At 43.8% G+C, this 23,911-nt stretch overlaps 1 protein-coding gene across 1 annotated transcript in view; it reads right to left on the bottom strand.

Moving 5' to 3' along the window:
* pdzrn3b (PDZ domain containing RING finger 3b) overlaps positions 1-23,911 on the bottom strand; it is a 99,357-nt gene that overhangs the window by 22,968 nt on the left and 52,478 nt on the right. The gene's annotated exons all lie outside the window — the stretch shown is intronic.

Genomic DNA, 23,911 nt, shown 5'->3' on the forward strand with positions numbered 1-23,911 from the left:
TGAGTGACAGAAAGGCTGTTGGTTTGGTGACAAGACAATAACGTAGACGTTTAATTTGAAATTCAAAGTGATTACAAAGAAATAAAGCCTTCATCTCTTCCAGCAGTTTAAGAACTACATATTTGTGACTTTACGCTACAGCACTCTCTCTCTCCGTGCCCCAGTTAAATTAGCATTCGGTGACCTCTGCTACACTAATCCAGCAGAAAGAGACACTGAGCATTCTTTCCTCATGTATTTCTCCCCAAACAAACAGGCCCACAGCCAGTGAAAACAAATACGACAGATAAATATTTATGCTGGCCCTCTCCACTGCAGCCAGACAAACTTTACCCAGCGGAGCGTCTAAAGCGCAGCGACATACAGTTCTCGGGGTCCTTCACGGTGTCCGCTGCCTTGCGAGCAGACAGTGGACGTGGCTCCATAAGCCAGGCCTGGCATCTGTCCTGCTCTTTGCCCTCGTGCACATGCGGCCAATCGGAGATAACTGTCCATTAGGGGTGTCGAGAAGGGCAATAATGGCTTTTGGTGAAAGTCTGTTTGTTTGCAGGCTTCAGAGATAGAAAACTTATTTGTGAAGGTAGAGGTTGTGATAAAAGTCACCATATGAACTCTCGGTGTGAAATAGGAGCGATTGCTTCGATTAAGTCCACATACCTGGATAGATTTCATGAAAGGGGGGTGGTGGTCAGTCCTACGGGAGAAACCCTGAACGGTGGTGATGGTATTTTCTCCTGCCAGATGTGTCCTCTGATCCCTATCTATCAGCACTTCCACAGCTCCAGCGGTGCGCCAAGGCAGACGCATTATCAGCGGTGCTCCAAGGTTTCCAGTCAAATGTTGAGCAAGTTTTATGTAAATAATTTTTCAAATGCCACAGCTGATGAAACGTAAAGCCGGAACTTAGGAACAATCACGCTGAATGACGTCTTTCTCTTTCTTTTCTTTTTCTGCCAGCTCATTTTTAAAACTTTCTATAGAAAAAAAAAAAAACACATCAAAGTGACTGTGTGCAGCATTTCTTTTCATAATATTCAACTTTAATAATAATTTATTGCTTTTGTAAAATAGCCTAACTTGTTTATTAGCATTTGGTCTGAATTTTCCATTTTTGTTCACTTTGCCTAATTTCTAATTTACATCAGAACACTTAGAGGCTATTTAGCTCATAAGATTTCACTTTTTCCATTTAATCTTTCTGTATTCTGTTCTAACAGATTTTAAACAAAGTCTGTCTTCATATACATCCTTTTTTTTTTTTTTTTCCCACCACCTTACCTGCACAGAATACTGAACCAACCTAAAAAAAGAGATCTTAAAAGGAAATCCTTGAGGTGGAAGAAGTGATGGAGACAAAAAAGTTGCCTCGGGGCAAACTGGGAAGGTATCTATGTGAATTTAACAATCACTCCCTATTACTGTGGGCTTTGCTTGTCTGCGTGCTATAGGCTCAAACTTTCATCCAGCGTAGCATGAAAACTAATTCTACGCTCACATTAGCCGGACTGTTGTGCCTGGGGCTGGGATCAGTGCAGAGTTTTAGCCGGCGCTCTTGCCCAACTAATCTGTCTTTCACACTGAGATTATCCCATTCACAAAGTCAAAACGGAGACAGCGCTCTGATATGAACGACTGCACTAAAGGTTATGGCAGCTGTAGCGAGAAAAAAATGTGCATATTTAATGAGCAATCAGCGCAAAAGTAAACTGAGGACTTGTTCAACCAAAGCCAGCAGGTGAAGTGTCTGCACACGGTCTGTCAGTGTGTTCAGAGATTTAATTTAGTCTTCGCTGATTAAATTCCTCTCCCTCCCTGGTGGCAAAACCTCTCTCCCCCGTCCCTGCTTGATCTGCGGGCTCGGCAGAGGCGCACACACACTTCAGCTTTTATTCATTACTAGTCCAGACGTGACACGGTATCAGAGGTTCCTATCGCAGTGAGAGTGAGACCAAGCTATAATAATGTCCTGTGGTTTGTTATAATAAACATTAACATTTGTGTTTTTTTTGTTTGTTTTTTTTAAAATATGGAGACAGGAGGGCTAGAGGTTACCACATCGCCTCCTAATTACCAGTGTGATGCCTTCAGAGTGTGTGGACTCTGTGCATTTGATCTATGTTCGGGAGAGTCATTCATATTCATAGAAGCTGCCTGGTGCTGTGTTGAAGTCCCACTGGGACAAGTTTAAAACTCCTGATGTTAACTGGAGCCACAATGGGATCAGGTGGCGATCACTGCAGCGTACACCATCCATGTGTGGTTTATAACTCTATAACGCATCATCTTCCCTCCCTCTGGGCTGTTTTATTCCTCTCACATAACTTCAGAAATAAAAGCAAAACCCAAAGCTTACAGGTCTAAGAGTGAAAATAACTATTTGATTTATTTCTAAACTGACTGTTTATGCCCCAAATAACACATTTAAAAAAAATATTAATTAACACCTTCAAATTACATGTTTTGCATCAGTAAGATTTTAAAATCCAATAATATTCTAGGTGCTATCCTACACCAGAGCAAAGTGGTGCCAAGCACAAGTCTCTCTGCTAGTTTCAGACCAGCACAGCACCCATGCAGTTTAAATAGCAGATATACTTGTGCCAATGTTAGCACCCATTGGCATGTTGATCTTAAAATGAGGTGTGATCAGGCGTATTGTGGTCCATTGCTATTTTGAGGCAGCAGAAAGTGAAGAGATTTACCAAAAAAGACCTGGTCTAAAATCAGTGGTGCAGTATTTTACTGGTATTTTAAGGGTGGATTATTAAGAGAGTAATATGCGCATACAATGGCAGGTGCGCAACCCACATATACTCTTTTTTTTACATCAATGGGCACACAGCAGTTCACAAACATTAAAAGTCTACATTGTTTGAAATTATCTGATGTACATCCGTCTGAGCATGGGCAGATTTGTTTCCTTCTTCTTGCAGAGAAGCGTTCTGTCCTACTACCTGGCAAATATGTCGTCATAATAGCAATCCACCAAGGAGCAAGCATAACTGGCTTTTAAAGGGAATGGGAGATGACGGTCTTGGTTTATTTCATGTTATACAAAAAGCACACCTATGATTAAAAGACTAGGTACAGCCTCTCGAAACATATACCTTACTTTGTAAGTAGATTTTGGATATAACCCTAAATGCACATGCAACATGCGATTTGATCATTAACGTAGAGGCTTTAGTCTATAAAACTGAGTGGCTACAATCAGGAACTGTTGGTCATCCATCATTGATAAAATGCCTAAAGGACTGGAGGAATAGCTTGAAAATTTGAGAAATAAGGTTATTCGTTTTCTTGCTCGGAGTCAGATGAGAAAATCAATGCTCCCCTCATGTCTGCAGGTGGATATGAAGGTGGAGTCAGTAACTGGAGTGAGCTCAGATTAAAGACTGGAAACCGAGAGAAAGAACGAGCACACTGGGGCTCTGTCCAGACCAGCTTTATCTCTCTTTTTTTTTATTTTATTTTTTTTAATCTATGCAGAAATCAAAGCTTAAACAAAATCTACTAATTTACCCTGTGAAATAGTCTGGGACACCATCTCCTGTAAAATGCGGAACTGTTGTTTTCACTCTTAGTTTTTTTGAACAAATTATTTTTGGGTTCTAAGGCTATATCTGAATCATTATTTCAATTATTCCTTTAACTGACTATTTGAAGATTTATATACGTGACTGAGGAACAACTGCATGCAGCATGACCTCACCTGTCTTCAGTCCACCTGATGGTACCACTGCAGATCCCTTGAAACACATGTAACCTGACTGCAGTGTTTTAGCCAGCCATGTGAAAACGCGCCAAGCAATTTATCTCTCATCAGAAAGGATTTAAAAAAGGTGGACTTAAAGAGGGTGTGGAGACAAATTCAGCAGAAAGTGACGACGTGGCAACATGTGAAGAAACAGGACACTGATGGCTGGAAGTGATAACTCAAGGAAAAAGCATGATGACCAGGTCCTCTCACACAACTTTAATGCACTGTCCAGACAGCAGGATAAGGGGAGCAGAGAGGGCGGGAGGGAGGGAGGGGTGAGGGACGATAGAGTGGCGAGGGAAACTTAAATTGGCTGCATATTGTAAATCCATCAGTAGAATTATCTGGTTTGGTTCGGCTCTTGTGTAGAGTGTCATTGTTCTGCACAACAGCAAATTAACAACATGTTACTTGAGGTATGACAAAGACTTTCCGCTGTCCTCAACTCAGCATACTTTTGTGGTGACAAACCACAAGTGCTGACAAACATAAACAAGATGATTCTTAAAATATCCACTTTGACTGGATGATGAAAAATAAGTCTGAAGAGGGATGCTACTGAAAGCAAAGAGCACAACTCTCTAATGGCCATTGATGAAAATCCTTGTGCACACACACAACAAACAATGTAAGGACCCACTCATAAAGAAATACTGCTGTGGACTAGAGTGTACCTTTATTAGTCTGATTTCCCTGCTGCCCTCTCGAGAAGGTAAGAGACCTGATAGAAGAGTGAGGTTTTGGGGTGCAACCATTTTTATGGCCATGAACGTGACCAGCTGATGACAGTTACATCCAGTGGCCAAACATCAAATGGAGGGCATTTTGCAGGCATTGAAGCCTCTTGCAAACAGTACTATTGGGTTGTGTTATGCAAAATGTAGGTTCTCCATGTCCTGTACTTGATGGACATGCTAAATGAACGGCTTGAAGACACCTCTAATTACAGAGTTACCAAAAAACAGCCGAAAGCAAAAGCAAAATGTCTTGTTGAGGATAAACACCAGACAAAGGGAAAATTGCTCTCGATGCTTGATACTAAGAAATCAAGTGTTATGTTTTATTTACCATTAATAACGTCTGCCACAGCTATGCAGTCAATTGAGAGAGAAGCATCCAGCAGAGGGTCCATCCACAGATCAACAATCAATCGCTCACCAGGCGAAGTTGGATGTTAGATGTGCCGAGCAAACAACTGCCCTCATCTCAAAGATATCTAAAAACATGATTCTCATCAGCTTTGTCCAAGGCGAGGTTTTTCGAATTTAAACAACAAATGGTATTTGTGGAGCCCTTGTTTACGGCTTAAGTAAATCTCTCTTGTTTTCTTTTTGTGTTTGTGTGGATGTGCAGTGAGGTGGTCTTCGAATAATAGTTGACTAGTTCCCGGCAAATATCAAATAGTATTTTTGCTTGAAATTCAAATCCCCCTTAGAAGGTCATACCAAGCGGAGTTTGCGTGACTGCACAACTATACCATTCAAATTATATGCTGAAATCTAAATAAACAAGTTCTCTCTGAAGCATGCATTTCTTCTCTCAAGCAGCATTCAACAGGTTTGGTCCAGCACAGACAGCTAACAGAGGGCCTCTGCTGAGTTGATTTTGGCCAACGCTCAGGTTCCCTCATTTGGCTGAGGCTTGAGCCGTCATATCGGCCCTGTAATCTGTAGAGGATATGAGAGGAGAGGGGGACTGTAATGCCACCGCGCTAATGGAGATGCCAGATGAGCAAACAGGAGCGGCGCGAGGGAGTGAGAGCTACCACGGGGGACGTTAGAAGAAGGTGCGAAGAAGACAGAAACACCAGACAGACAGAAGCCACAGCGGAGGGAACGGGGCAGAAACAGAAACTAAATGTCTGGAGGAGTTTAATGAGTCTCCAGTTCCTCTCAACTGTACCGCTGGGGCCTGAGTATTCTCAGATCAGTGTGTATGTGGGTGCGAGTGTGTGTAGCCACCTCTGAAACACTGGGCTCTGCATAATTTATCAGACAGCTGTCAGCTTTGTACTCCTATTTACTTAGCAAGCTAGAGCCTGTGCCAACAGGGACCCCAGCCAGCAGGAATGACAGCCACCCAAACGGTTTAATTGGAGACTCAAACAACTAATAATGCCATCACTATCTCTTCAGAGTAATTACTTAAGAGGATGTTAACACGACTGATATGATAAAATGCTACGATACTTTCCCTTTCACAACCATATACGATCCGAGTGCGTGATTTTTTGGTTTTCTTTTGTTGGTTAACAGAAGATGCAAATCTGGAAACCTGGTACCTTTTTTTTTTTTTTTTTTTAACTCCTCAAGGCTGCTTCCCATTATCAACAGCCTGATAGTAAAATGCACATAATTTTGCCCTGCGCTGTATAAAATCACCTTCATTTTTCAGAGCTTGGATAAAACAGCTCCAGGCATTTGTTGCAGTGCAGTCACCAAGGTGGTGTACACAAACAGTACCACAAAAAAGCAATTATCAGTTTTTGTGTGTGTTCACCAGACTGGGACCTGCGTCCGTCTGCCAGCACCTGGGAGCAGTTACCACTTTAATAAATAAACTTTTGTCACGTTTTCCATATAATAAATGTAAAATGACAATTTTTTTTGTCTTTCTAAACAAGCATGCATCAGTGCCTAAAGTAAGCAAAAATGGATATATGGGTGGATTAAGTGTAAATCAATTGGTCTTGGTGCAGACAGACTCGCTCCTCTTGGCTTGGTCCCCAGTTGACTGCTTTGCTACCTACGACCACCTATTAGAGGCCTGTATTTAGCTCCATAAAAGGGCTAATACAATTAGCACCTAACCTTTGCTACTATAAAAACATCTCCACAAGGTGTGATGGCGAGGTATAACTAAACACTATTTACATGCTAATTATCCAAATGCCACGACATTCTTTCAGGAGGTAACTCATGGCTCTTGTCAACACAGTTATTAGGCAGGATATTAAAAGGAGTTCATATTTCATCCCCTCTCCCGTACTAAAGGCATGGCTTCATGATGATTTGACTCTGCTTGGAGGCTCCCTGCAGGGTGCTGCCAACTCTGCAGTCCACACAGAGTTACTGTCAGCAGCTAATTCCCTGAGCCTTCATCACTCCTGGCTGCTCCAGCACGTTGGCAGCCAAAGTCACCAACACAACCCCCCAGCTACACTGGGTGCAGAGTGAGAAAGCGTGGGTACACACAGTGCTGATACAGTAGACGGAGCTGGGAGCTTACAAAGGGAAATAGTTTTGGACTGAGAATCAAAAAAAAAGAGAGAGTCGGATAAGTTGGACTAAAGGTGTCACACGTTTTCTGTATGGATTTGACAGCCTTTCACTTTTTAAAATAGCATCTTTGCAATGTTAGAGCTGTATTTGTCAGGTGAGAATTTCTCCAATGACATGTTATACTCTCTGTCGGGACTCAGAAGGTAAAGGCATTTGTCCATTATCAGGGTGCTCCCCTGTTCCACGTCACTTGAGACAAGAAACCCTTCTTGCCCCCAATGGTTGACTCTGTGCCTTTTTTGGGCAATGAAGGAAAACTGTAAAGCAAACGACTGTGGGGGTCAGTGCTGATAATAATATGAATACAAATTATGGGGGTGTCTAATAAAAAGATGGGCTGCTCATGCAAAACCCCTGAGTGCTGACAGGTGTCTTCAAACCCTTGTACCTATAATGCTGCTGTAGCGAAAACATTTCCCCTTGTGGGATTAATAAAGTAACTATCTATCTATCTTGTTACCTATATAACACAACCAGAACTACCTACAGGTGAGTCACATCTTCTCACCTCAAGAGCAGAGAAACAGAACATACAGGACCATCCTTATGTGTAGCTCGTAACACAAAAAGTCAAGCTCTTAGATTGCATGAACATTGTGTTAAACAAAGTGTTCAAATTTCCTATAGTTGTCTGAATGGTTGAATATGAAAGAATATAGTGAAGTTGCAGTGTTTACAGTTTCTCTAAAAGGCCATTCCTAAAGGTCTAGTGAAGAAGTGTGCATGCTTGTTGGATTTGTGTTGAAACAGGATCCGAACTCCAATATCAGAACAGGTAGGGACCTTCAAATGCTTTTCAAAAATTAGACAAAAACTAGATTTGAAGGTCACTGAACCCTAACATTCACGGTACCTTTGCGGTACCTTAACTTTGTGATGCTTTGTCAATTCTTTCGATTTAAGCTTTATTGCCATCAAATCACTTTTGTTTTGGAGTTTGCTTCACTCGGCCTTCTGCAATAATTTGTATGTGGTAAATGCTCAATCCTTCCCGTTTTGCCCAATTTTAATATCCTCTGATATTACCACATTTGGGGAAATCTTTAGTTCTCATAGCTTATTCCAGTGGCTGTAAAGTGATGTCTTACCCCCACGTGCTTACAACACCGTTGTTTCACCTATCGCCACTGACATCACTGCTCACACTGAGATAAGAACCTGCAACTAAAAATCGACTTCTGAGCATGGCTGAATTTGAGAGGTTCTTCCTGCACTAAGAAAATAACAAGAACAACAATTTCTTCATGCGGTCAATTTGGTTTTGTTCCTGCAGTGGAAAAGCGCAACACGTAACCTGTTTGAGTGAAAGGTTTCTGAAAAGTGAGTTACAGCCTTTGGCCTAATCTCATTACATTACAGGGCTCTTCCAAATGAAAAGCTCTGACTAAGAGCTGAGGTCATTGAGAGGTAAGTGACTGACATGTTGGTTGACATCACTCAAACGTCTCAATACCCAGACAGACAGCTGAGTTTAACTGGCCAAAGCCTGCTGTGATAAATGAGCCCACTGCCCTAGAGGGGGAATATGATGTTTTACACACATTCCCGTCTTAAGCACTCCTTAGGAAATTGGATGAAATTACCAGTGATGCTAACTGGATGTCTTGACCAGTCAGTAAATCTCTTTACTACGTGACCCCCGGCCCATTAGTCAGGCCGAGGCAGTGACCTCAAGGGCCTTATGGCCAGTGAAGACCGATTCACAGCCTCCCTGTTGTTTTTGCTGAACCACTGAGCAATTTCAAAGAGAGATGTCCACTCCTCTTCAACCGTGTCAGGCTCCACTGGCTGCCAGATGACACTGTCTAAACATCACTCGGACTGATGGTTTGCACTTCATATGTGGTTGAATAAACCTCTATATAAAGAGGTAATGCGCAGGAAAGATGTAAGAGCTTTTAGCCATTTCACAGTTCTTCATGTTGGCGGAGAAAACTAGTATATTTCGGCAATGTACTAGAATGTATATCCCATTCGAAGACAAAGGAAAGGTGAATCCAAATATTATGAGCTCTAAACATTAATGTGAGAATTGGCCACATTGTGGTTTAGATGAGCACTGTCTCTTTAACCATTCAAAGATTTTGAAGAGGTGTGAAATGGCAAGTTGTACACCGAATTTCATCATTAACCGAGAAGTCCCACAGGATACCCGAGACAATCTGGTTTGATGATGAAGGCTGACCTTTCGGATGAGATGAGCTACAAGATTCATTGTCTTTTGCCACGGACTCTTTGAAAGGTAAAATGTCTTTGAGCAACACATTTTCCACTGATATGGTGAATTCAGCTTATCTGTCCTTGCTCTTTATCCTTTATCCTGTCCATGTAGCCTCAGGGTTAGGGTTTAAAAGATTACAAAATAAAAAGACTGCATTGTTCCGACTGGGGACAAAAAAGCTCGGCCTGCAAATGGTTTCAAATTTAAGAAGTCTGTCAATTTCATCAAATTTAAAGGTTTATCAGATTGTGATATGTGAGATGAGCAACATTTTAAAGGTTAAATCATTCTAACCTGATGTTGGCTGCAGATCTTCCTTGGCAAAACAACCGTCTTTACTGCAAATTTGTGAGATTGCAAGCATGACTGACTGAGAGGAACTGTGATTACTGGCTGAGTTTGAATGTTGCAGGATCTTCCATCACTGATTATGCAGACAGTCATGAGTAATCTGCAATGAATTAGATTCTCCCAATAATCTTCTCGCTTCCCATGACACATCTGCTCATGACAATACAAACCAGGTTTGCCCAAAGTAAATTTGATTATCTACTCCCAGGAAATCCAAGTGTAAACAATGCCCTCATTCACCACTGCTGATCCAATGATACCCCACAGCAGTGAGCCTTTTAACAAAGACAATGCTAATGCCATTAGCTCAGATGGAAAATTAATTTGTGGCATATGTCGATAGATGTACTGACAAATAGTGCAGTGTTTTTTGTGCAAATACAAGCATTTAGGATGTCAATGTACCATTCAGCATGTGTACTAATGTCATGCAAAACATCCACCAAGTTATGGAATAAAGCAAAAAAGATGTTCATCTTTTTATTTTTATTATGTTTATTAAACATATCAGCACCAATTCAGTGTATCAAAATGAGGTCTTTTGTTTTTTTTTAGCATGCATGTCTTCAAACAAGAAACATTATATGACACACTTGGCTGCAAGGACAACCGGAAAGTAGGAATGTTACTAAGAGGCGCGAGTTGAAAACATTTCATTTCTGATGCAGCCAGAGGGCTCAGTGTCTTTCACATCAAACTGGAAATTGGAAAATGGCCCCAAAGTGCAGTTTTCTCTTTGATGCCCCGAGCATCATTAACCCAAATATAATTTCTTGAGCTGTTTTCACTAAAACATTTTCAGAAGGGGTGTTTTTGATGGAAAATAACAAAACCCACAAAATCAGAGTCCATCTGTCTCTCTCTCCCCCCCCCTGCACTTTTACACATTTGCACACCATTCCCTTCCAAATGGAAGAGGAGAAAAGAATGCTTTTAAGGAACCCGAGCCTGTAATTTCCATCTCGTTCCAACTTCATTTGCACTGAAGTACCCTGCAAATGCTGCCTATGCAGTACACGATGCTGTGATGACGCTAAGAGTCCATTAAGGGAGAGAGGGAACCGGAACAATCTTCTCTGTTAAAAAGAGCTAAGAAGCAAAGAGGAAAGCCAAAAGAGTAACAGACAGGAGGGAATGAAGGAGAGGAGAGGGAGCAGAGATTTTTTTTTTTTTTTGGGGGGGGGGGGGGGATGCACAGAAAAGGAGGTAGTGAGGAGAGAGATCGAAAGAAGGCTCTGGTTTAATGAAGAGACAGTGATTTTAGGAGCGAGCAGGGGGAGGTTGGTTTGCTCTTTGACCTCTCACATCCCTCGGTGCGTGTGACAGGACTGAGTTCAGACGGAGGATTAAGGTAATCAAGGGTAGTAATGAGAACAGAGCGCACATTCATGAGCGCAGGCACTCCCCAAAAGCAACAATTATGCACCTTCCCTCTTCAGTGGGTGTGCCAGCTCCGAGACGTCGTCTTTGCCCGTCAGCATGACAGAAGGGGGCTACTGCAGACAGATATAGATGTGTGAAATAATGCCGACGAAAAACCTCGTCCCTCCATTAATGGGACACGGAGCCTTTGTCCCACTTTACGACGACGCGTCTTTTTGCAGGTGCAGACCGCGCTTAAATCAAATCAGGAAGGAGTTATTGGAAAGAGGATATTTAAGATGCAAGAATCACCTGCACTCAAATAACCAACAGTAGTTCAATTTCTAACCATCCTGATAATAATTTAGGAATTTTATTGCTTTCATTAGATTAAAATGCTAGTTATTCACCGGCCACAGGAGTATTTAGGCTTTTTGCTCTTGTATAGTTTATTACTTGACAGGTGGTTGGAGAATATCAGCAATTTGAAAAAAATCACGTTGGAGCTAGTGTAATATCAGTGGATGCAGTAGGGGTGGGCGATATGGCATGGAATTATTATCACCACATTTCAAGGTACTTCTGTACATAATGTTTCATAATTAATTTTAGGAACGTATAATTTCACCAAACTAAGTGTTCTAATTTTATATATCAGCATAATCATGACAGTTTGTCACCAATATTATCGTGTATGATATGATATGGCACACCCTAACAAAGCAGTCAAAAGAACAGGAAATCAATAATTCATAGTTTGGGATGAAGAGAATATATGTTATTTGTAGCCTAACTATGCTGCAACTGATGATCAATCAAAATGCTTTTTACTTTCTCAAAGTAATTAAACATCAGAAAAATCCAGACCAAATGTTGTTTTGTATGCAGGGCAGTTAAACAACCAGACATATTCCAGGAACCATGGTTTATTTTTAATTTGTTTTGTCATTTTGCCTTTATTCAGATAGTGCAGTACAGACAGCCAGGAAAGTAAGGAAAGGAAACGGAGTGTCCCATCCGTTCATGACAGATGACTGATACCGATGTTAAGATCTACTTCATTGTCATTATGTAAAGGTAAAAAACGTTTTTTTTATTTTTTTTTATTCCATTTCATTCAAAAATTGGATTCTGCATTTCCTTATGTGTTCATTTTTCTCCTGAATATCATAAGTTTGGAATGCTGAATGTGTTTTATGACCTTAGTTGAAGAAGATGCAGAGGAAAAAAAACACATCTAGTGTGGGTGGAGATGAAAATCCTGAAAACATTGTTTAGGAACAGTATTCCGTGCTTTGATTTAGATTGGAGATTTACAAGTACGGATACAATAAAAAGAACCAAGCTACCTCCCAAACAATTTAATAAATGAAAAAGGAGACGGTAAGGAGACTTGGTAGACCTCTTTCACAAAGCCTTTCTTTATCGTGACACCCTGACAAGGCCAACAGAGAGGAGGCTTCTTAAAAGGTTACGCTCTGTCTGCAGCCGACTGGTGGAACATGACTTCATTTTGAGGTCGGCACAATCAATCGCTTCAAAAATCCTGGCTCCTCTCTTAACACCTACAAAGGGATGTTTAAGTCCTCATAATGAGGATGCCACATGCCGATATCATCTTTCACAGGCTCCGTTTGTGACCGGTGCTCCTGTTGGATGGAGTCACGTTCACTGGTGCACATCCCTGCCTTTTTTTTTTAATCACATGTTTTCAATTACCTCAGGAGTGCACAGAACCAACTTGTGCTGTAATTCAATGAGGACACAAAGAGGCGGGTCGGGCGGGTGGTGTGGCCCGGCATTGTCCGGGGACAACTGAGTGACAGTGGGTGAGTTTAGGACCTCAAAGCACACAGTGGTTACTTTGTACCTGCCACTCAAGCTGTGACACAGACAGGCTGCCGGGGTGCTGGTGGGACACTTCGAAAGGCGAGTGAGGTGAGAGGTCCTCAACCACGGGGCAGCCCCCCCGCCAGCAGGTGATTCCCACCCGCCACCTTGAAAAAAAATCTCAGAACAATAAGAAAGACAGAGCAGCTGGCTGCTGCAACACAACAGCCAAGTGTGTAGAGGCGAACTCATTTCAAAAACAGGAATGGCACTAAATGGCACCAACAAAGCAAATACAGTGTATAGTTTAGTGGTGATTACAGCACAGCACAGTACAGGTTCTAAAATATGCTAGATAACATTAACTCTTATGGAAACATCAATCTACTTGGAACTGCAGGTTAAACCATTACTTTCTGCAGTATTCAAACTCACCACTCAATGCCAGACGAGTCTGAGCTGTCCTTTCCACTGGAGGTTCACACTCTTTCAGCCCCATCTATCTCTGTCAAAGCCTCTCACTACAAAGAACTCCCTCCTCAGTCCACAACTGAGTACTTCCTTATCTCCCACTCTCAGCAAACACACCCTCATTCAGACTACTTCCTAGCCCAGTCGACATCCCTTGGCCAGGAAAAGAAGAAGAAGAAAAAAAAAAGCGATTGATTTTTTTTGCATCTGAGTGGTGAAGGTTAAGATGTACACTGCTCAAAAAAATAAAAGGGAACACTTAAACAACACAATGTAACTCCAAGTCAGTCACACTTCTGGGAAATCAACCTGTCCAATTAGGAAGCAACACTGATTGTGACTCAATTTCACCTGCTGTTGTGAAAAAATGTCCCCTCGGGGATTAATAAAGTAAATATCTACATACCTACCTACCTACCAAATGGAACAGACAACAGGTGGAAATGAGGCAATTATCAAGACAACCCCTATAAAGGAACGGTTCTGCAGGTGGTGACCACAGACCATTTCTCTGTCCTCATCCTTTCTGGCTGATTTTTGGTCACTTTTGCATTTTGCCAGTGCCCTCACCACTAGAGGTAGCATGAGGCGGTGTCTACAACCCACAGAAGCTGCTCAGGTAGTGCAGCTCATCCAGGATGGCACATCAACGCACGCTGTGGCAAGAAGGTTTGCTGTGTCTGTCAGCACAGTGTCAAGAGCACAGAGGAGATACCAGGAGACAGGCCGGTACACCAGGAGACGCGGAGGGGGCCGTAGGAGGACAACAACCCAGCAGCAGGACCGCTATCTGCTCCTTTGTGCAAGGAGGAACAGGAGGAGCACTGCCAGAGCCCTACAAAATGACCTCCAGCAGGCCACTAATGTGCATGTTTCTGCTCAAACTGTCAGAAACAGACTCTCCATGAGGGTGGTATGAGGGCCCGACGTCCACAAGTGGGGCCTGTGTTTACAGCCCAACACCGTGCAGGGCGATTGGCATTTGCCAGAGAACACCAAGATTGGCAGCTTCTCCATTGGCGCCCTGTGCTCTTCACGGATGAGAGCAGGTTCACGCTGAGCACATGTGACAGACGTGACAGAGTCTGGAGACGCCGTGGAGAACGTTCTGCTGCCTGCAACATCCTCCAGCGTGACCGGTTTGGCGGTGGGTCAGCGATAGTCTGGGGAGGCATTTCTTTGGAGGGCCACACAGCCCTCCATGTGCTAGCCAGAGGTACCCTGACTGCCATTAGGTACCGGGATGAGATCCTCAGACCCATTGGAAGACCATATGCTGGTGCAGTGGGCCCTGGGTTCCTTCTGATGCATGACAATGCTCGGCCTCATGTGGCTGGAGTGTGTCAGCAGTTCCTGCATGATGAAGGTATCGATGCTATGGACCGGCCTGCCCGTTCCCCAGACCTGAATCCAATCCAGCACATCTGGGACATCGTGTCTCGTTCCATCCACCGACGCCACGTCGCACCACAGACCGTCCAGGAGTGGACTGATGCTTTGATCCAGGTCTGGGAGGAGATCCCTCAGGAGAACATCCGTCGTCTCATCAGGATCATGCCCAGGCGTTGTAGGGAGTGCATACAGGCACGTGGAGGCCACAAACACTACTGAGCCTCATTTTGACTTGTCTTGAGGAATTTCCACAGAAGTTGGATCAGCCTGTGATCTGATTTTTTTCCACTTTTATTTTGAGTATGATTCTGAATCCAGACCTCCATGGGATAATGATTTTGATTTCCATTGATCATTCTTATGTTATTTTGTTCTCAACACATTCCACTATGAAATGAATAAAGATTTTCAACTGGAATATTTCATTCATTGAGATCTAGGATGTGTTGTTTAAGTGTTCCCTTTATTTTTTTGAGCTGTGCGCCAGTCACGGCTGGCTGAGCCGCTGGACGGCTGCGGACAGCAGTTCACACAGGCCGATGAAGAACCTTAACAAACCAGAGGAACAGCGAAGGTAAAGGGTAAATCTGATGCTGGCTGATTGAATATCAGAGAATCCAGCTGACAACTCTGTGATTATAAAGAAGATCTCAGTGGAAGCCTCCACACAAAAGACCACCACATGTCTCTCATGTATTTTCTGTTAGTATGTTGAAATGTGACTCATGCATACATTCTGTATATACACCTTTTGTAAAGTCAAACATGTACATCAGTATTTTGGTATTCTGACAATGTTTCCTGCTAAAAAATACGTCAAGGACAAAAGCACAAAATCGATTTTGGTACCGACCTGACTGAGTGAATCAGTTACTGCAGGTCAGGACAAAGCTGGTTCATTTTCAGTGCAGCTTCTTTGTTAATCCCTTTATTAAATGGAGACTTCATTCAGTCAGGGGAATCACAGCTGTCCCTGGCCTCATGTTACCTACAATCTACATCAATAAATTCCATGCACAGTATATGGACTTTAAATCTGATGAGAAAAGCAGTAGTATCAAATATATTAGTATTGGCAGATACCCCAACTAGTGGAAGGGTCGAATTGGAGAGGAACAAAATGTTGTATAGGTACACAGGCTGTAGTATTTACAGTATAATGGTATTCTCGTCAGGGAAAACAATCCTCTCACACAGCCTTTAAAGGGTTTCACTGAAACGGAGTTCTTTTAATGTAATTACTTTATGTGAGTGAGAGTTGCTAGCGATTTTACAAAAAAGGGACAAAATAACTTTAAGAAAAACGTCATGTCAAAGCCGACAGTATGACCAGCCAGTATACACAGCGGTTTGAAAGAAGCCTAAATCAAACCGGGAAAAATATGAGATTACTGGATTTATGACTCCTAAAATCTCTCCCCTCCTCCCCCTGTCAAGTCCCAATGGGCTATCATTAGCTATCCCAGGGTAACACCCCCCCTCCCATGACAGAGAGCCACAAGTTGACATGGTGTCTCACTAACGCGTCTGCTTTGATGCTGTTGGCCGCACTGCACAGAGGCTCTTTAATGGGAGAAACATGTGAGCAGGGAAAAACATTAGCCAGCCTCTGTATCGCTCAACAAGATGGAGGAAGGTAAAGAAAAACAGTTTTTTTTTTTTTTTTTTTTTAAACCTGAGAACTGAACAGAATATGATATGAGAGAGCTAATACAGGCTGGAAATGAACAAGCACTTTTCCCTCAAATGCAGCAATAACGAGACTAGTGAACACCTTTGTGTGTGTGTGTGTGTGTGTGTGTGTGTGTGTGTGTGTGTGTGTGTGTGTGTGTGTGTGTGTGTGTGTGTGTGTGTGTGTGTGTGTGATGAAGAGACTGTCAGGTAGGCAGCAGTATCTGAGAGGACAATAACAATGAAGCTAATGCACACGCCGGGCAAAACCCCAGTCGCCAAGGAAACACAACCTGTTTCTGACTGTCACCATGGCAACCTGCATCCTAAAAGTGTTAAAGGCTGTCTTCAAGGGACAATGTCCTGTTGTTGAAGATTTCTCTCTGGAGGTTTTGCACCTTCATCAGTAAGAATCCGAGTGCACGTTTACAAATACAAATATTCTGCACTAAGTAGAATATATGAGATTTTTCATCAAAAGGCTCCACAAATTAAGATTACATAAACTCAACTAACTCTCTGAAGGCACACCACCCTTTCATTTGTACAATTACCTGAACAAGGGGATCATTTAAATGTTGAAATATCACCAAATGTGCCAGAAAATGCTAATTCTGAAGTTTTTCCTCCTAAAGTGAGAGTAAAAAAAAAACTGATGTTCATTGGCCAATCAGTACAACCCTGTTTTCATTAAGGGACCTGGGCCTTGAGCTCCAGCTCTGGTGCCTGTTCAACCAGCTAAGCTACACACAGTCGTGTTATGCAACCTGAGCCAGGTCGAGAATGTAATTTACTTCATCCAGTGGGCTTTAATGCTGCTCCTGATGTGTAATGAGTAAGGGGGTTCAGGTGAATTTGAAGCTTTTGGTCTCGCTTGCTTTGGTAATGAGATTAGCGTTTCAGATAAGAGCTAGAGGGGCCGAGGGATCGCAGAGCTGTAGGTATGCAGAATGTGTGCGTGCGTGTATTTGATGGGTGGGGGTACATGCATGCCTGGGTTGCCATGAATGCCCCTATGGGGCTGATCACCAAGCAGCAGGGCAGAGATTAACTCACGATTACATCACAAATCTGCCCCCAAACCGGTGTCCTGTGCCAATACATGCAGCACTGAGATTTGGCTTGTGGAATCCACCTCTGATGACATGCAATGCACAAACAAACACGGGCCTGCACATTCACTTACATTCCACGGCCGAACAAACAGCTTGCCCACGGACAAAATTCGGAACAACTGAAATCCTCGCAGAGAGAGAGCGAGGCCACTGAGAGTTCAGCTGCTGTCCTGCAGTCCAGACTAAACAACCCTCAGAGACACGATCACGCGATCTGCTCTCATTTGACACAGAGGTCTGGTAATTTGAGAGGTACGGAAGAAGAACCAGCTCAGCTCGGGGTTACGTCCACAAGGTCAGACCATTCACAGACAGCCAGAAAGAGAAAGAAAACACATAAACTAGTCAGTGACAGTGACCTTTGACACATCATCTCACTTATTTGCTACTTGTTTTTTATGCTACTTTGTTCATACTTACATCTGATATCATGTTATACACCGCAGGGTTAACCACCCGTTTAACCTCGTGGTAGGGAGGAAAAGAGCTTCTTCTTTTGGAGAGATATATGTCAATACAGTTGACCAGAAGATGTCTATATACACTACACTGTGTGAGAGTGTGCTGTACATATTTCAGCATAAGAGATCCAGCAGGTACATTTCCCACAAACACAGCTGGGCTCTTCTTTCGTTGCTCCCTGCTGGGAAGCCAACCACCATTTATCTTTTCTGCAGTATGTGAGGAAAATATTTCCAAAGCATTGCCCCACTGCCAAATACATATTCATGTATCTCATTACAATGAGACGGCTAGAAAAAAAAAAGAACAAAATAAAAGCAGGTGAGAATGTTTTTTTTTTTCCTTTCTTAAAAATCACACTGCAGTAAAGAGACATTGTTTTGCTGAAGGAATGTGGGATCAAATGAGGGCAAGGAAGAATGTTTTTTTTTTGGTTTTTTTACTAAATAGAGCTCTGAGAGCTTCTGAAGAGTCATATCGCCACCTACTGGTGATATTTAAAAGTCTAGGAGTCAACACTGATGCTGATGAGCAAAGGATGCTCAAAGCTTTCCGTTTTGCTTTCATGTTACACAGAGACACTGCAATGATATTCACAGGTGTCCAGTACGGCAGAGGAAAAAAATGGTGTAAGGAGAGGGGATGGTGACGAAGAGAAAGGAAGTGAAAGAAAAAAATATAAACAAGAAGACAGACGTGAGGTGAGACAAATAGGGAGAGTGTGGGTTTTTAGCAAACTGAGAATCTGTGAAAACAAATGTGGCAACAAGTGGCCCTAATCCCAGAGAGCTGTCCTGCGGGGGAGGAGAAGCCACACTGGTGTTTACCTGCTAGATTCTACAGCAGCTCATCAATCTCAATGTGGGCCTCGCACCGCCTGCCCCTACTCCTCCTGGCATTTCATCACTGCTCCATCCCTCCGTCTGTCCTCCATTCAAGTACCTCTCCAGCATGTGTGTGTGTGTGTGTGTGTGTGTGTGTGTGTGTGTGTGTGTGTGTGTGTGTGTGTGTGTGTGTGTGTGTGTGTGTGTGTGTGTGTGTGTGTGTGGATGCTTCAGGAGCCCAGCTGGTTATGTCGGCAGTGGGAGGAGAGGGAAGAGGAAAAAATAAAAAAAAATAATAAAAAAAAAAAGAACAGAAAAAGGAGGGAAAGGAGCTCAGGGAGACAGAGCCATGGCTCCAGTCTAGCATGACTCAGTCTGGGTGCATCCATGCCCCTGGGGAAAACACACAAAACATGTAGCAAAACACACTGCACCGCCAGCCAGCCAGCCCCCCACCGCCCCTTCATCCTCTGTAATCAGTGTGTTCAAATGCTCACTCCCCCCCGCCCCCAGTTAACAAGCATTTCCATGTATTTTAGCCCAGCTGCTCGGTGCAGTAATAACGGCAATGACAGGAGGGCGACTAGAAAAGCATTAGTGCGAGTCTGTTTGGGCATCTCTGCACAGAGAGCGTCAGGAGGAATAATCTGTGTGAGGCTGCTCTCCAGCCTCTGCTGTGCTGAAGAATGCGACGCCCAGGAGAGAGAGAGGCAAACTGGACAACATGAGTGGGGGCTGGAGCCTTTACAGCCCAGGGGAGGGAGGTGGGGTGGGGGGTGGGAGGGAGAAGGGGGAGGGGATGGCCCACCTGTTCAAACAGCCAGAGCTATCCTGAGGAAATGAAAACTTCCATCTCTGCAGAGCTGTGCAGATCCTGCACACCAAATCCCTTTCACTTCCTCCTCGCTGCCTCCCTCACTATCTTCTGTTTCCACAGCTGGCTCCAGGAGCGTCTGCCTATCTGCACATTTAGACCCCCGGCCCAGAAGCCAAAGAAAAATCCCTCAATGCATTTGCCTGGAAAATTAAAGTCTTAAATGTCAGTGTTTTCTGCAGTATGTCATATACATGCCTATAAAAGTTGCGGTATGCAACTCAATTTGAAAGTGGGTCACGGCGGCCTGTTTCAGTGCAACTGTAATAATTCACCAGGTCCCTCGCCCAGAGAGACGCTGGCTGAACCTCTGTGGTGCAGCAGAGGTCAAAGTCCCGCACTGTGGCTGTGCCGTGGACGGGTGGCAGTGCAGGGGACAAACGAAAACAGTGACCGAGCTTGCCCGGTCATCGCTCAGGTCATTGCTCATGGGTATGACCCATCTGACATTTAAGTACTGTTCTCTCTGTGCCACTTCTAGACTGTGTGGATGAGGAGAGTTATGCAAACATAAAAACACCAAACTGCTTTGATTCTCTAATAAAGTCAACAAGAAAATGGTTATTTAGGAGGAAAAAAAAGTTTTTTATACTATAAATGATTTGTTACTGTGATTTATTAAATGCTCCTCTCCCTGCCATAAATTAGTTCACAAAGAAATACAGTAATTCACTTTGTCATTTCATTGGACAAATGGGAATGAAGTTTCTGTTGCACAACATTAGCCTGAAGCAAAAGCAAACGTCTCCCAGACTGTGAGCATTAACCTTGAGTCCCTGTCTCCTTCCAGCATGTCTCGGCCTTATCAGCAGACTCCTGGCGTCGGACGAGGCAGGCTGCTGTACCTGGAAATAAACACCATCCTAACTGCACCCATCGCCATTGCAATACCCTCAGGGGGGAGGCCAATGAAATACCTGACAATGGTGGAACAGCCTGCCAGCGAGTGCCATCAGCTCCTTTTTACGAGCGACTAATGTTCTCTCATGCCTCTGTCAGGGCTGTCCATTATTACCTAGTCCTCTCGCACAGACTCATCTGATGACTCATGCTATGGAGCAGGAGGAGGAGGTGACGAAGAAGAGCTGCTGGTAATGTATTCTGTCATCTCTTAACTTCACCGAAGGCTCAGAAGCCTACAATTGTGGGTGTCTGAGGGTGAAAGAAGGTGCAAATGAATACTGCTCCGAATGATCCCCTGCAGAATATGACAGCGGGAGAGACATCCAGGTTTTCTTTTTTCAGAGCTTCCACCAGAAACCTCAAATTACACCTTTCGGAGGAGTCATAAATCAGAGTTCAAATGCTTTTGTGCCAGACATAAAACATGAGCGTGACAGGTGAGGAAAAGTGAGTCAGCCAATAAAACAAAGAGAATGAATGTACCCGTGGTGACGTGTAATCAGACAAAAAAATTCTCAACAACTACCAATAACATGCTCCTTCCATTCGGACTTATTGGTGACAATGAAGTGAAAAATGGCTCGAAAGTTGTATGTGCACAAGATGACCACCAGGGGTCGCTCTGTCTCTCCGGTCCTCGCAGATTAAGGGCCAGGACAGCTGGATGGGAGTCAAGAATGATCCTCCTAGAAGTGAGCCTCTATCCAGCCAGCAAGGAGCACACAGCTCCAGCAGACCGACCTGCGCTCTCTTAGCAGACAACGGTTCCAGTTACATATAAAATGCATATTACAGGGAGCGTATAAATACTTTATGGAACTGACACAGCTGGCACTAAAACTTGTAAATCCCTTCTCATTTGTGAAAATATCTGCCAGAATACTGGACTCCTTTGTTTTGGGATTACTACAGCAGCACAACTCAAGGGCTTCTTTGAAAAGCAATGCAAAAAATACAGCAAAGATAGAACAATACAATGTCAGGCAAAATTTGTATTAAGGCAGGGAATCGGCTTGTTTTTGCGGTAAAACGGGCCACACCTGAGAGGAGAGAGAAAACCACACACGGCTCCCTGCTTAACGTGTAATTCTCTCTGCAGACGCTTGGGAGAAAGGTGTCTCTTTTGTAAGAAGAGCAAAAAGCTTGGGAGGTGGAGGAACAGAAAAGCTTGAGAGAAAGAAAAAAAGCAGTCAGATGTTTAAAGCCCTTTTGCTGGTCCCATGGGGCATTGCAGGAGCACCAACAGTGCAAGGCTCACGGTTGACCCGGCCCATCACGGGCCCATTTTTACTTTTCCAGCAGGCAGACAGGAAGCACCTGGGTCCGAGGGCCAGAGAACGACGGGGCCCACCGGCCTCACCCAACACAACACATCATCAGCTCAACTCGAGCGATCCTGTGCAGTCTGCGCACCCTAAACGGGGCTCCCCGGCTACCTGTGTGTAAACAAACATAGCACAGGGGTGTACACTCTGTCATTGTGCTTCAACCCTTGGGCACAGACAACACTGAAGAAAACAGCATGCGGTAGAATTGCTGGCTCTGCCTCTACAGTAAAACATGAAATGAATTAAATGGTTTTCCCTCAGCTGGGTTGGAAATGCAAACTGCAGTGAGCTGCCACTGCAAAGAGGAGGAATAAGGGGGTTACATGAAGAACATGACTGATGGAGCTCTGTGGGATTATGGGCGGAGCACAAGTGGCTGAGTGGGAGCCTGGGTGAGCTGGGCCTGGTGAGAACTGGGTCGCATTTTGGTGACCGTGTGGCTGCTCCTGCTGGGCTCAGCGGGGGATGCAGGGCCGGGCCACACCGGCCAGAGGCAAGTGGCCAAAAGTAAACAGCTCATTTTGGCGGTGAGGCCGAGGAGCTGCTGTAATTATTGCTGCTCATGAGAAGATGAATAGAGATTTAGAAAAAGGCAGGAGAAGAAGGAGATGAGGAGGAGGGGGAAGAACAGGGAGCATGAGGACTTGGAGCAAAGGGTTGAGGCATGGGGGGGCATGGTTCCAATCCTCACATCGATCTTTATCCATCACAGATTCCCAGGGAAAGAATGCCTGAGGCGGGGAGCGCAGTTCACACCAGTTCTGCACTCTGAAGTCAAACACTTCTGGTTACATTCTCCGTTCCAGAGGCCCTTGGCAAATCTTCTCCAAGGCTACTGAGAGCCAGAGCGCTGAAAATTAAGTTAGTGGAGATTCATTTTCCTGTTACAATGGAACAGAAGAGGAAGAAGAAAATCTTGCTGATCTTGCTGCCTGTGACTTGAAGTGCCTTAAAGAGAGCACCATGTGGGTTTATGGCTGATACATCTTCAAGTATTCGCCATGCTAACTTTAGGAAAAGAAAATAGGCCTTGAAGGAAGTGGAATTATCTGTTAATGCTGCAGTGCTGTCAGCTAGACCTAGAAAAGTACTCCGACTTTTGCACTTATGTTTTTGTTATTTTTTTTTTAGCTTGTCCTTCTCTTCGTACAACAAAGACTTCTTAACAAACCCAACAATGCTACCCAATTAGCGCTCGCTTTTACTTATTTATTTATTTTTCTTGTGCAGTATGCAAACTTTGATGTGTAGTGAAAAACAAGTGAAAAGCACTCAGGGGGCTGTTTTCTTTTTTTTTTGACGGCGCCTCCACAGCTGTGGATTAAGGGTTACTATTTAACTTTGAGTAACAAGTTACAACTGCTGTGTGAGTGATACAAAAGCCCCTTTGTCAAACATTTATCTGGAACACTCAGTATTGCAAAAAGAACACAAATCTTTTGAGTTTTTCCAAGTGAACTAACTTGCAGCGACTGTTCAGTCTATAAATGTGTTCTTTGAGCCCAAGGTGATATTTTCCTGGTGTAACTGACAGTCTGAAATCCATGTAGAGATCTGTAGAGATCAGATAAAGTGATTTCACAAGTTTAAGGTTATATTTCAACCTTTACATAAGGGGAAATGTATGACAGAGAGACACATTTAGTCATGGAGTACTGAAATAAAAAGACATTTGGTAAGAGGTAGTAACTTCCCCTACAAACCACATTCACTCTGACTCATCCTCTGATCCCTGCAAGGCCTTCCCCTCTGATTTACAAATTAACGACCTGAGCAATTTATCCATCCTTCAGGTAACGGTGCAGGAGTACACGACCCGACTGTTTAGTATTAAGGCTCCTTTATACCCAGATTACACAGCACTTAGCCCCCCTAGCAGGGGAGGGGGGTGGGGGGGTGGGGGTGTTGGAGAGAGCGAGGGTTTGGATTCGGAGAAGGGAGAGGAGGGGGCGTCAGGTGTGCCCTCGCAGATTAGCGCAAAGCTCCTGGTAATGAAAGAAAGGATGACCGCCACTCCCCGCGTCGCCTTTGAAGTCCGATCAGACAGGAGAATAAAAGGCCAACCC

This window comes from Brachyistius frenatus, unplaced genomic scaffold, assembly GCF_029030835.1.
Source record: "Brachyistius frenatus isolate BFR_SWC_R1_liver_20210118 unplaced genomic scaffold, ASM2903083v1 Contig_4, whole genome shotgun sequence".
Classification (NCBI taxonomy): domain Eukaryota; kingdom Metazoa; phylum Chordata; class Actinopteri; family Embiotocidae; genus Brachyistius; species Brachyistius frenatus.